This window comes from Amblyomma americanum, chromosome 3 (genome assembly GCF_052857255.1).
Source record: "Amblyomma americanum isolate KBUSLIRL-KWMA chromosome 3, ASM5285725v1, whole genome shotgun sequence".
Taxonomy (NCBI): Eukaryota; Metazoa; Arthropoda; class Arachnida; order Ixodida; family Ixodidae; genus Amblyomma; species Amblyomma americanum.
Window position 1 is genome coordinate 123,044,621 of NC_135499.1, and position 12,491 is coordinate 123,057,111.

Here is a 12,491-nt window from a genome sequence, read left to right on the forward strand (position 1 = left end):
TTTCAAGGCTGAAAACAGCCAAAAATAAACTTACGGCAGACGCAGCAAGTGTAACGGCCGAGAAACTGTATTTCGCGCTCGCGTCAGCGGACAACAGCACGTGGTTTCCACAACCTCATAGTTCAACACCTCCTTCCCTCGGCGGGTATCGTGGTAGAGAAAACAAACATTCTTATGGGTGCGTAACGAAGGTGCATTCGTCAGTAAATATTTCCACCGGAGCGGACCTTACCCTCTGCAAAGTACAAGCAAATAAAGAAATGCGTTTCTGCAACGAAGTGTAGTGCGCTAAAACAAAAATGTTCTTGAGCACAGCTGGCCGAGAGCAGCATATTAGACTCGTATACAGTCAGCACATGAGCACTGTCCCGCTAAAATTGCTGCTGAACAACTGACTAAATACTGTAGCAGTTCGTGTCCTTAAACGAATAATGCCATTAGACTTTGCTTAGCAAAACCTTTGTATAGACGTCAGCAATTATAAGCTTGCCAAGAAGCAGGGACATCTCTGAACTTTTATTGCGTCTATCTAATCTGGTAGCGCCCTCTGTGCCAGCACACCACAAAAGAGGCTCTTCACAAGACACCACATGCTTTGTTTGCTTTCCAACGGTTTTTTTTCTCAGTTTTCCGCAATTTTTAAGCAGTTATTTCGTTTCGTCTGGAACATGAGCAGATAATAAAAAGCAGAGAGACGATTACGATAGTCGGTAAAACGAAATTTGAGCGCAGCCCTTCACACATCATCTGCCATCGATTACCGTTCCGCTCTGCGACTACCTGCCAGGTGGCGTGCTGTTAAGCCGACAACGCCGACGCCGACAACTACGACGCGGAATCCACGAACGGACGCCAAAGAACTGCGCTCTAATAAATGGAATGTTAAATGTTAAACCACTTTCTTCAGAAAGCATAGAACCACAAGTTATAAATTGTAGCTTTAGCGCTATACGATATACAAGGCTTTCTTGTGGCGTTTTACTGTCTCAAAGCACTCAGTCTACAAAGGACGCCGTAGTGGAGGGTGCCGGATAATTTAGACCCCCTGGATTTTTTTTCACGTACACTGACATCGCACAGTACACGGGCCTCTATAAGTTCTTCTCCATTAAAATGCGACCGCCGCAGCAGGTGTCGAACACGCGTCTATCGGGTCAGCAGCCGAGCACCACAACCACTGAGCAACCACGGCGGCTGATATACAAGTTTCTGCCTCCCCCTTGTACATCGCAGCATCTTCATCCGATAAGACCAAGTTTTCTTCGACTTAGCAGCATTTTAGGTAAATTTCCCAGAGTACAAACTTTTATGTGTTTACAGACGCACCGCTTGGACCTAGGCTTGTAACCATGCGATAGAAATATAGGATCTCCCCCCCCCCCTTTTTTTTTTCTTCAGAAGGCAGAAAAGAGTGTTACCGAAAACGCAGATTCTCTTACAGCTAATCGACATCGCATTTAAAATCCTAGCTGTATATTCGTGCGTCCGTCTGTGACTCAATGGATCATTTAATTCGAAGTTGCGCCATCAACAATACAGAACGTTAAGATCTCCCACGCATGCAATGAAAATATCACTGAATGCTTTTGCGCCTATTGCACTATCGCCACTGCGAACAATGACAACTACGCTGCATCTTCGAACTCATTTGCGCGCATTTTGTTCCCATCGTTTATGCAAATCAGAAGCTTAGATACTGTCTTCTCAATATTCCAAGCTATGCGCTTCCTAGTCTTCAGTGTCAGTTAACGAATGCGCCGTTCTCGACCGTCGTCCTACACTGACGCGCCAAGTTTTAGTCACTTCAAAGACTGCTACGATGAGTGTCCCCACTCTGTTTCATGATGACTGCAATCAAGCCACTCACATCAGAAGCCTGCTTTTCGACAAGTATTCCCGACAGATATTCAGTATGGGTCCAACAGATGATTGTGTATTCGACAGATGCTCCCTTTAGCGGGCATATCTCAAGCGACCTGCCATCCTTCGTGGTGCGGAGTAGCCCACGACTGCTTTACAAGACTGCGCGCTTGCTTCCAATATTCTGTTTCTTGCGGAAGCTTAGCACCAAAGTGGGCGCACATCACCTGATGGACGCGCTCCGCGTCAGGCGTCACCTGCTGTATAGCGTGCGACTCGGCGCTCGCACGTGTCGTATCGGGCCGAGGAAAAGTGACATCGAAGCTTTTGTCTTTTAATCGACATCCCTGTTGACGATGGAAAACGCTTCGGGCTGCCGCACATCGAGAAGGAAAACGAGCAGCTTCCTCCTCCTGCCGACATCTGGCGGTTGGAGACAGACTCGCCTGTCACGGCACAAGTGTTGCACGGGTGCGCATACACAAGGCAGCCGAACCTGAATATCTGTTTCTTGCACGACTGTCAAGTGTCCATGCGCTTACTTGCCTTAGCGGTGAGCGCCTGTGCGTACGCCGCTAACTGGCCGCCACGTAACTGCGCATGTGCGCACGTTAGCTATGTTTCCCTACGGACGCGTAGAGCACAATTACGTTGACACGTGCGCCGCCATATTACGTGTTCGGTTGCGTGCCTGCGTTGGAAATACCTGCCAGTTCATCGGTGTTACAGACGTAAGCGCGTGCCGGTATGCGGTCATGCATGAAAGCACGCGTGCCGAGATGTCTCTATAGGACAAAGCGGCTGCTTAGTGCAGGACTCTAGCTAGAATGCTTGCTTCCCTGGGCACTTTACAAGGGCCTTTAAACTACACAATGCTTAGAGTAAGCAATTATACGCTAAATTATTACTGCTCCGAAGTGAAGGGACGGGGAGAAATATTAAAATTTTGCTAACGTTACACCGCGCTATTTCTTGTTAGCCAAATATTCAAGCACATCGGAGCTCCTAGGCAAATTTCCGATATTGCACATCCATTTCAAAAGCGTTCAAACAAGGAAAGATAACGCCGTGGTAAAGTTCGTCTCAAGAACTGCTGGCGAAAAGTAGCTGTCGCCTAGCTGAAAGAAACCCTCATGGCAGATATAGCTTGGATTTGGCACAACCGATCTTGTGTACATAAAGAAACACCTGCGCGTCGAGAATAAGATTGTGCATGGCAAAGCTCGAAAGCTCAAAAAAGAAACACAGAATAAATACGCGTGGGTGTCAAATGGATAGATTTTAATGCGCAAAAGTGAGAACTCATCAATCCTGCATGTTACTTGCGAGGTTGACTTGGCGTATGTTGCTTAAACGTTTCTGCTTTGAGCACATGAATTGTCAAATAGAAAAATGTTGCATGGCAAGTCTGTGAAATGAAAACTTGTCAATATCCATTCTCTTGTCTGTTTTTATGTTGTCGGTATAAGAAATTTGACACTTGCACATTTAAAAAAGCTGCTCATTGCTTTATCATCTTTTTGCTGGTTTCTGCCTGCGGTGCTAGATATACCATTAACGAGTTTTGTAGATACATGTATAATGCCTGTGCTAAAAGAGCTTGTAGTGCACTTTTCAAGGTATGATTTTACATTTTATTTACTTTTATGCTGTGCCTATCTCGTTCAGCACTCGTACACAGTTGTAGTAAAAGAAGTAGTCGCTGTGCCATGCGATGAATATATGCCCATTGCAATTTTAATTCACATTTCTTCAAAGCTTCATTGTGCAAACTGGTTTCGCTTGTGTTTGTCTATTGCCAACAGACTGGAGTATGCTAGATCTCAGAGATCATGGTGCTTCAAGCTACCATTTACTGATACCTTATGAGGTGAACACCCGTTTTCAGACAGAAAGCTGCAACATCTCTTTTCTGCATCTCAATGAGCGATCAGCACAACACAAAAGCGATGATATATGTGCATTTATTTCCAATTTTAGCTTTACCTTTAACGTTGCCATGATCTCTGAGACATGGTACGAAAGCCACTCTGATGTTCGTGATCTGCCTGTATGCTCCACATTTATTCTTAGCCACAGAGGAGGAAGGGGTGATAGTCTCGAAAACGTTCTTAAAATGCGAATTACTTAGTAATTTCTGTGTTGTAACAGATGGTTACGAAGCGCTTGCCCTAAAACGTCACATACCGCTCACCCAGCGGAAGCAGTTACAGATTTCTCTCTTTTATAGACGAGTAGTTCAGCCGGACAAATGATCATATGTAGGCGTAGGTTTGTTGAACCACGTATAATGTCCGTTGCCACAGCAGTGCTTTGCTCTAATTTGAATATTAACGCACTGGGCACTTAACCTATGAATACTTATCTGTCCTCCCTCTGCTAATCTGATTTTTGCATGTGAGGCGGCGGCCCCTAATGCATGCGCAATTGATTAACTGTAGACGCTACACAATTAGCCGAGGAACATCAGGTAAGACTCCCTACATGAACTGCATTTCGCTGTTAAACATCAAAGTAACAATCACGTAACATCATGACTACTTCAAACAAGTTGCATCATGAACACTTTGGTCTGATTTGATTTATGAGGGTTCAACATTCCAAAGCAACTCAGGCAATGAGGAACGCCGTAGTGGAGGGCTCTGGAAATTTCGGCCACCTGGGGCTCTTTAAAGTTCACTGACATCGCATTGTACACGGGCCTCTAGCATTTTGCCTCCATCGAAATTCGACCGCCGCGGCCGGGATCGAACCCGCGTCTTTCAGGTCAGCAGCCGAGCGCCATAACCACTGATCCACCGCTGCGGCATCATGAACACTTTCAAGGGACACTGGTGACAAACTGAAATTTACCTTTATTAAGATATTAATAAATAATAATAATAATAATAATAATAATAATAATAATAATAATAATAATAATAATAATAATAATAATAATAATAATAATGAAGGTACTTTCACTGGAAGCAGAGCTCTTATAAAACGCCAAAAAATAAAACGGAGGCGTCATCGTCACCGTCCATTTTCAAACTTAACTGCGATGGCATGTATACAATGTTATAACGTGAATCTCTGAGCCATCGAGACTACACCGCCATGCTCTTCCAAATGGTGATCACGGAGCCTTTTCCAGAAACGATGCCAGGAGATTGAGTCCAGTAGCGGGAAAAAAAATGTTCCATTGTTAAACACAACTTTCGCAGCACGAAATGCGCCGTTCACTGCCAAACAAACATAGGCATAGACAGAAAGAGCAAATAATGCACTTAAATAGGCAAGAGCTTCCCTGAGTCTCCCTGTAACACAGCTACTGTGCACAGGAAAACTGCCAGGCCAGAGCAGACAGACATGGGCTTCGCAAGTAACACATGCTCATCTAAGGGTTAACGAAGCTGTAAATACACATAACGCGAAAACGAAAATTTACGGAGGGCACTTAAGACTACTTACGTATTTATGAATGCGAAGTCATTGATCTTCAATTTTTATTTCATTTTTTTTTAATTTTTCCTTCCTCTCTAATGGCACACCTACTCATAAGCGTACAGTAGTGAGCCAAGGCAACGCATACTCTGGATTCATCTTTGTTCTCCAAGCAGCAACGCGGATTTGTGGCCTATGGTTTGCGTGCTCACCTCGAAATCTGAAAGCCGTGTATTTAATTCACCACACCTGCGGAAGAAATTTTATTTTTATTTGCCTCTCCCAATAGGTTTTGGGACACCCCCTTTTCTCGACATCAGGTTTCGTTTCCGGTGAGGCTTATAATGTTTTCGCATTATTAATACCAGTCGGTTTTCAGATAATTCATATAACACGAATTTCCTAGCAGATTTTATACACCAGCCTTCTATTTTTTTCTCGCACCTGTTTTAAGTAGGCTTAACTTTAAACTGAACTTCGCTCGTATCAGCTATTTTCATGCGTCATGATGACTAACATTGTCAGGCGAGTGACGTGAAGTTTTTCTGACGCTGCCTACATAGACTAGTGCGGGCAGTTAAAAAATAAAATAAGAATAATCTTGCCCAGCCCGCACCGCCAGAAGCACAATGAGCTGCGCTCCATACAGTGAGACTGTGATGAGGTCCCGTGAAGTACTGGCCTTAAATTTTCAGGCCGCCATTTCCAGGCGCCATTTCCAGGCCGCCACGCTACATTCAGAATTTGGCTGTGGGCCTACGCACAGTGCAAGCTGCTGCCTAAATAAATTAAACTTTCAACGCGAACTTTACTCCTGAATAAATCTACGAGGGCATGGCACGGTTACTACTGGTGGTTTCTTAACTCGTTAAGAAAAAACTTGGCAAGATGTCTTTTTTTCCGTTTTCTCTCCGTTTTATATCAAAAGACAGTTGATTGAGCAATGGCGCAAGTCATCATAATCATATGCCAACTTTGCTTATCATGGCAGTAATGAAAGGTTGCGCAGTCCTGCAGCAGAATGACGTAAAGCATGCAATCTGGCCCTGGCGACTTCTAACCATCCATCCACGCGCTTAGACGTCACCTCGATGCCTATGGTGCAACCGTCCGCTCCTTTTACGACCCACTCAGACGGGCAGCGCCCAGAAGATGACTGCTATTGCCCACGGACAATGTTGCCGAGGGGAAAAATTGTGACGGGGAGCATGGCTCGCCTCTCCGTGAAATCCTGACTGCCCATACAAGGAACGTGCCTCTGTGCAGGGCATCACGCGGATGCCTGGTTCTCGCTTGTTCATGTTTCTTCTCCTTTCTGGTTCTATCCGCTCTACGTCGTCTCTTGTCCAGCGGTACAAACGCGTTCGAAATTCTTGCCGGCCATAGCAGGCACGTAACGGAAGTGTCTTCTCAAAAGTAGTTTCTAGCTGTGTCAGGTAATCAGCAATACGAAGAAACGACTTCGCGTAAGCATATCGAAACGGCAAGCTCTGTGCCACATTGAGGGAGAGGCAAGGGTCAGCGCGGGCGCAGTGCAACACTGGAAAGAAACTGTGCCATCGCCGAACGACTCCACCAATACGAGGCAAGTAAGCCGAGCCTACCAGATATGCCTAGCCGCCCAGTCGCAATATGTTCGCCAGGCGCACAGCCGCGAGGTGTAGCTGCGGGAATCAACATTTACGTTCAAGTCTCCGTAACCACTCGATTTTCAATCATATGCTAGCAAAGCTCTCTCTACTTGGGCTCTGAGGCTCGCGTCTTCTGACTCGTTTCTGCGCTGGCGTTCACACCAGACGCTTCCATGGAGGCGCGAGCTTGGTTCAAAAGAACACGCCTTCGAAACCCTCCTCCACCGGCTGCGAAAAAGATTAATGACTTTCAGTGCCTGAACGCTATTTGCTGCGTGCGATGTTTGAAGTCGAGGAGCGCTGGGCATAATGCATTGGCGTTTTAGGGCTGTAACTGCAAGGAAGTATAAGCGATGCTTGGCTTTGGGACGCCAGCAGAAAAGACGGCGGTAAACAACGCAACCCGACGAGCAGTCGTGCCCTCGCAGACTGCCCACTGAGAAAGACAACTAAGATTCTTCTGCCGAAAGTAGTACCAACCAGGTTTTCATTGCACCCGGCGTACACATTTTACAAATATGTTCCGTGCTATTTTTGCAAGGCACACTCATTATGCACTGCTGTTCGAGCACTATTTACGCATCGGCTGAAAACTAGCGCGCGCGTCCACTAGTTCTGATGGCGTACAGAAGACGATAGCGGCGCACTTCTGGACTTAACACTTTCCACGATGTATGTGAAAAAGCTGCTTCTAACTTCGTTAATCCTCTTCTTAGTTTCCCTTACACGTACAACAACTCCATTCGGCCTATTGGCGCCATGCAGTAAGAATACCTTCGGTGCGTACTAAAGAAAAAAATGAGCGTTTTTTTTTTTGCAGATAGTTTGCTATGACGTCGTACATGCATGGTCCCCTATGTTAAGAAGTCACGCGCATTCCGCTAAACTTCCAATTGTCATTTAGCCATGCAAATGCTTACAACAGCGACCTCGCTTCGTAAAAGAGAAGAATCATGTAAGATTACAAACATAGCTGGAGAAAGTGAAACATTCTTTCATCACCAGCAAGTTACACATGTGTTGCGATATTTAAAGTCAAATAGTTTGGCGCAGCGAAGCACGTCGTCACCACGAATTTCTTGCAGTGCTGATATGCGTCTATGAAGTATTATTCGATATGGATTCTTACTAAGCGTCGCTTTTGGGCGAAAAATCCGTTAAAGCATGTGCGTGTCCGTGCGTGTGTGTTGCATATCCTACCTACGTGCATCCAGCCTCCAGAAACCTACGCAGACGCGGGACGAAAAAGTGACGACAACATCAAATTCAAACACGAAATGCAAAAGCGATCAATGTACAAGCGAAATGTACATTTGATACGGCTAACGAAATTTGAACCATCACACCGTATGAGCGTATATACATTTTTTTTAATTTCTTTGCTTTTCTTTTTTAGCCACAAGCCACAAGCTTTGCGCTTTTACGTTAAATTAATGCAGGTACAGCACTTGCAACAGAATCATATGCACGGATTCTGAGACTTCCGACTGAGAGTAATAAGTGAATAAAATAGGAGAAGTTGGGTACATCCGCATTCTGTCACGTACTACAGAAGCTGTGGAGTTGACAGGGTGGCATGCGTCCAGCAATTGGCAATAATTGAACTTGTAATAGCTCCTCGCGTAGCGTGGAACACGGCCGCGGACACATCCGTCCTAAGGAAATCAGCTTCAGTGCTACGGATTTCCACACTATGATAAACATAACCCAACTTAAGCCTGCGTTTTGTTCTAAAGAATAAATCCGAAACACAAAGTGAATTAACGTAGCGGTGCGCGCATTATCTGCCCAGGATTGCCTCAAATCTTAGTCCAGGAACCGATATGGGTAGCTTCGCTTGTAACAGAAGCAGATTTCGCCACCCAATCAAACTTTCGAAGCTCGTGTGGAAACGGTGCAATGGGGAAATGTCAGAGACGTGCGGTATTTATTCAAGGCCAGATTGTTTAAGTCAATAGTCCAACATCTGGAAGCAGCCACTTTGTGTGCGCAATATCACCACTTGTCATGAATGACAGCCATCAGTATAGTACGCCTCCTTATTGCGTCCAGTATCTGCCTCCTGAAAAATTTCCTCTTGGCAAAGCGTCTGCCATTCAGACGTCGGCTGGCGATTGCTGGGTATGCAAGGCAGGCGCCTCTTGCCTGGGGGCATAAATATCGCGCACCTGATGCCAAGCGAAGCCCACGGTGCGGCACGGGGACCGCTTCTCTGAGCACAGACGTTGAGGGGATACCTGTCGTGCCAGCTCTTTCTTGTCGCGATGCCAAGAAGGAACGCCTGGTCGGTGGCAGGACTTACGCCGGCGGAAGAGAGGCTCATTCGCCAGTGAGACGAGGAAAACTGTTTCTTTACGGCTCTGGCTACAGCAGAACCGCATATTTTATTTTAACTGTGCATTGTAGTGGTCTTGCCTCGAAACAATGCCGTCTCAGGCACTGCGCGCCCCTCTTGCGTTCGAAAGCTCCTACGCTTAAGAACTAAAAATTACACCAAGAACTTGGGCGTACCATCTACGCCTAAGATGACTCTACGGACGTCAGCTCTAGAGTCGCCGCCACGGTTGACCCGAACACGCCTCAGGAGAATTTTCTTATCTGTATCTCTAAGGGCTTCAAATTACCGATGCCAGTTTGCTGCATATATCAACCTCGTTAATCATATTTTCAGAACTGAACGTGTTTGCTTTCTATATCCCGCAAATCTAGCATCGGATAATGAGAATTGCTCCATGCGTTTTCGGATGAAGGTTGGAAATGGGTGCACGTGGCAGGCGGTGGCACTGAGGAGTATTTCGTACCACTCTCACCACTGTTTGAAGGAATTCTGATCAGTAGACTCTCTGCCTGTGCAAGAACCAAAAATGACGCTCCGTTTGTTGTCTAATGAATCTCGAGCACATATTTTAGTGCTTCTTTCGGAGCTGCACTCGCGTACGCAAGAAAAAGGCCACACATTGTACTCTCGTGGACACCTGGATCAAAGGTGTTGCATCCGAACGGACGTGCTTGTGCAGAAGCAAATAGCACGGACAGCGGCGGTGTACGGACACTCCTTCCGTTTTCCAAATCGGAAACGTCCTTTCCGATTTCATGTGCAGTGCAATGTGAGACACAATACGCTCAACTAAGCAGGCATTCGACACAGCCGCCTTCAAAGGTTGGCTTCCAGTTTGACTTTAGGATTCCACGCGGAACTCATCACACCCATGCAATCCATCTGCATAGATAGAGATTTGACGTTGAATTTTCTCTACCGTACCTCAATCCTCTCCAAACTGTATTTATTCCGTAAAACGACTGAGAGCCAAAACACACAGCACACAGTACGAGAGACGGGACAAGTGCTTGTCCCGTCTCTCTTACTGTGTGCTATTTGTTGCGGCTCTAAGTCTCTTTACGAAAATAAGCAGCAACTAGTCTCCGAGCAAGTACTATTAATCTCTCCAAACTGTTCTTCATGGGCTACGAACAATGTACTACGTGACAGCCGCTCGCCCCGTCTACGTGCGAAAGACTGGCGTTGGCCGTTTTCAAATCGCATTTCGATAGCAGGCCGCCGTCGAGAGGCCTCTAACTGGGCACTAGGCCAGAAGATCGAACTCGAACATTTATCTGCGCTACTCACGCGCTCCTTCCTTCCTTAGACCGCGCGGTCTTTGAATCGTGGCTTTTATCAGGCGCATTTGGTCACGTTTTCTTGTCCGCATCGTCACTCATCGTCACTTTTTTGCTATCCTGATCCTTTACTGCAGAGTAGTAGCTGCAGATGGGCAATAGCATCGTAGTTTAGGCCGACCTATCTTCCCTTCTTTGTAAATAAACCACTTTTTTGTGTCTCTTCTTCCACAAATGCGAGCCGCAACATTGAAACTCGTCATAAATCTCTTCTTAGGGCCGTCTGCAAGAGTTCGCTGCACACGCCCAGCCACTTTACGACCGTGTACAGCTGACACCCCAGAGCTGTTTCTTTCCAGCTGAGAGAGCTCCTTCCAGCTGCGCCTAAATTTGAGTTGCAAGAAGTTGGTAATATGAGCATTTGGTAAACAGCATTTTACGCAGAGTATTTTTGTGACTAAATGCTATTTGTAATATCAACAGAACTTTTGATTCTTGAAAAAGTGATAACGTCGCTGCAGAATGTCGTTTCGCTGCGAACTCCGGTCTTTTAAAACCGAAAAATGCACCGAATTAGCTGTACCCAGACTCTCACTGGATAAAGATGTGGAAGGTGAGGCAAGCCCACGATTTTATGTCGCCTCAGTGTGACGCAGCAAAGTGCTCACAAATTGTCAAAAATTGCAGCTTTGTTGAGTGATAAAAAACCTTTTCCGTTCGTCTTTGACCTTATGTCGTCACTGGAATGGGTGAAGACGTGTATGAGCGCTATGCCTTCAATATAAGTACACTAAAATAAAAATATCAGCAAAGAGAATACACAAATTTTAAGCCCTAAGGGGCCTCTGATCTCATGGTTACTGCTCCTCAAGTTTTCCTGCTGTTATCATAAGGAAATAGAAAATGCCATTAACACTTACCACCAAAACAGCCCGTTCTGACAAAGAAACTGAACAATTACGAAATTACATCAAACAAAACGTGCTCTCTGAATGGCTGAATAAATTTATCGGTTTCAGCGGGCTTGCCGTACTACCACTTATCAATGGTCCTAGCAGCCAACAAGAACCCCGCCCGACGGGTGCGCAAAAAGTTTTTTTTTTGGCATTGGAGTGCAACTTTTTGACAAGAGATAGAATTGAAAGTTGCTGCATTGAAAAAAATACTTTGAAATCATCTGTGTTTATGAGAACTCATCACTTTTTTCCATACTCCCAACTAACTGCGATGCGTTTCTGAGGAATTTGCACCAGCCTTTGCATGCCGTCGTCGACTAACGACAAGACCACCTGCAGTACCACCGGTGTAGTTCAAGGGTGATCTGTTTGTCGAACAGAACGTACTCCGCGAGTGCTCCTTCATCTTGGAAAACACGCAGGAGTACGACGGCGACAGTCCCGCGCTGCAAGGTGACAGGACAGTGCAGCCCCACTCATTCTTCTACAATTATATGCGCTAGGCACTGGTGACGAAAACGCGCCGTTTCTGGCGAGGCCTATACAGAAAATTTATGTCCTGGGAATGAGGACGTTTCCAGTTTTCACTGGATTGCAATATCTTTTATGTATATCACTTCTTGAAACTTACGGCGCATGATGCAAAATTTAATGACTACTCTTCATAGCTCCTACGGTACTTCTATACCAATTTTTGGGTGGCTAACATACCCTACTAAGGGGGATTAAAATGAAATAAACAACTGATGCTCAAAAGAGTGTCCTTTCACACTGAAAGAAGTAATGAATTACGCAAAGCACCTCGTCTCTTGGGTATAATTAATGAATGAATCCCTTAAGTAGGCACCCATTACTCCCTACGACGCTAATTGCAAAGGTACCCGTCAAAGCTAGTCTCCGTAAGGGCTAACTCTTCGTCTCAAAGAGTAAGCGGTGCAGTTAGTCCAGTTTTGTCCGGTTTTGACTCAGAGCGTACTCGACCGCATGGAAACTTGGCTAT

At 45.7% G+C, this 12,491-nt stretch overlaps 1 protein-coding gene across 1 annotated transcript in view; it reads right to left on the reverse strand.

Moving 5' to 3' along the window:
• LOC144124874 (bcl-2-related ovarian killer protein-like) overlaps positions 1-12,491 on the reverse strand; it is a 161,972-nt gene that overhangs the window by 20,940 nt on the left and 128,541 nt on the right. The gene's annotated exons all lie outside the window — the stretch shown is intronic.